Source organism: Neovison vison, chromosome 1, assembly GCF_020171115.1.
Source record: "Neovison vison isolate M4711 chromosome 1, ASM_NN_V1, whole genome shotgun sequence".
Classification (NCBI taxonomy): Eukaryota; Metazoa; Chordata; class Mammalia; order Carnivora; family Mustelidae; genus Neogale; species Neogale vison.
The window spans coordinates 278,298,749-278,301,111 of record NC_058091.1 but is presented as its reverse complement, the minus strand read 5'-3'; the positions used below and the strand labels follow the sequence as shown (position 1 = coordinate 278,301,111).

Here is a 2,363-nt window from a genome sequence, read left to right as displayed (position 1 = left end):
CAGATATTTGGCCAAACAATATTCTGGATGTTTCTGTGAGAATGCTTTTGAATGAAATTTACATTTAAACTGGTGAACTTTAAGTTAGGTCCATTTGCCCTCTACTATGTGGATGGATCTCATCCAATCAGTTCAAGATCTGAATAGAATAAAGGCAGACCTTTCCAGAGCAAGAGAGACTTCTCTAGAAACTGCCTTTGGACTTCATCTGCAACCACAGTTCTTGTGGGTTCTACAGCAAACTACCTTTAGAGTAAAACTACAACTCTTTCCTGACTTTCCAGCCTGACAGTCTCCCCATCAGATTCTGGACTCACCATACATCTACAATTACATTAACCAATTCTCCAAAATAAATTTCATTTGTACACACACAGATCCTATTCTGTTTCTCTGGATAATTCTAATACACATGAATACATAAGTATATAGACAGAGATAAATACACATATATCCTCTTCTGCATTCTGCATTATTCCTTCTTTATTATATGCAACTTCTTTTGTCTACACACATAACTTGAGTTCACACTTTCTAATGGCCACAGAATAATGTTAGCCAGTCTTCTGGGATAGGATATACAGTGATATCTTCATGTGCCTTTCATTTGCGTTTTCCTAATAAATAATGTTATCAAACATCTTTTTATATGCTTATTTGCCATTTTTATATTTTCTTTTTTAAGTATCTATTCAGATTTTTCCCCATTTTTAACTGAGTTGTCTTATTATTGAGTTGTGTTCTTTATATACTCTGGATACAAATCTTTAAAAAATATATCTGTACTGTAAATTTTTTCTCAGTCTATAACTTGCCTTTAATTTTTTACATTAAATCTCTCATTAAAGAAAATTTTTAATTTTGATAATAACCAATTTATCATCTTTAATGGATCATGCATTTGGTATGCCATTTAAGAAATCTGTGTCGGCGCCTGGATGGTTCAGTCAGTTAAGCATTGGACTCAGCTCAGGTCAAGGTCCTGGGATTGAGCCCCCTCAGCAGGCTCCACACTCAGTGGGGAATCCACCTCTCCCTCTGCCCTTCCCCTGATTCATGCTCTCTCTCTCCCTTTCAAATAAATAAATAAAATCAAAAGAAAGAAAGGGAGGGAGGGAAGGAGGGAGAAAGGAAGAAAGGGAAAGAAGGAAATTTGCACCTATCTTCTGTGGCCCAAATACCCTCAGTGACCCTGGGTTTGGCAGAGCTCCGCTAGGCTGCAACCTCTGCCACCATCATGGCAGAGTTGGGCTTAAATGAGCACCATTAAAATGAAGTTATTAATTACATGCATCTTGCTTGTTCAAAAAGAGGCTTGAGACTCAAAACTATAGATTTATGCTTCCAAGACCTCAGGGAGAACAGGGTGGTGGAAGAGACCTTCACTGTGAAGGAGGTCTCTGAGGTCCTGAGAGGGCTGCAGGCTGTAGTCTACAGTGAGGTGGAGTTTGAGCTCATCAACACAGCCCACACCAGTGTGTTAGCTCTGTGGCAGCTTTTCTCACAAGCTAGAAGTGGTGCCTCAAACCACAGACAGATATCTCCAAAGATGAAAACAGAGAATCATTAGAACAAGTTGCAGAATTTGAAAAAGCAGAATTTAAATCTTCAAATAAAAAGCCCGTCATAGATACCATGAAGTCAAAATTTGCTCCACTTAACAAGGGTGAACCAACAGAACTTCTGAACAAGGAAATTTTTAAGACTTCAAGAAGAGAATGAGAAAGTCAAGGCTGAAGACCATTGTAATATAGGCAACACATGTATTAGATGAGAAGTCAAAGCTAGAAAGAGAACTGCGGATTTGCAGCCTGACCAAAGAAATTAAAAGGATTTTATAAAGGTCTAAGACTTGAATGACTGGAAAACACAGTAGCTGCTTTAAAGAACAAGTTTCAGAGGACACTTAATGGCAAGACAGAAAACCAGAAGTCCCTGGAGGAGAATCTAGCAATGGCCAACCATGACCTATTCAGGGTTCAGAAGCAGCTGAGCATGGCTGAAAAGGAATTAGAGAAGAAATTCCAACAAACAGCAGCTTATCAAAACATGAAAGGCATTCTCACCAGGAAGAATGACCAAATCAAAGACCTGAGGAGAAGACTGGCCAAATACAAACCTGAACATTGAAACCTGAAGATATCTTCTGGAAGTTGCCACAATGTGAAAGTACAAGCTGTTTCTTACCTCAGGCATGTATTTTGAAGCAGTCTGTTATAGTCTGTCTCCTTATTTTTCTAATATATAGACTTTGCTTCTAATATTTAGACTTCCTATTTCAGGTACCTAATTGAAAAGAGAGGAACCTACTGACTAATTCTAGCCAGTCATCTTAAACTTCTAGAGCTCTAGAGTCTTAGTTC

General features: G+C 38.3%; 1 pseudogene; it reads left to right on the top strand.

Moving 5' to 3' along the window:
- The first annotated feature begins 1,237 nt into the window (after positions 1-1,237).
- Positions 1,238-2,130, top strand: LOC122893421 (annotated as a pseudogene).
- The last annotated feature ends 233 nt before the right edge of the window (positions 2,131-2,363 follow it).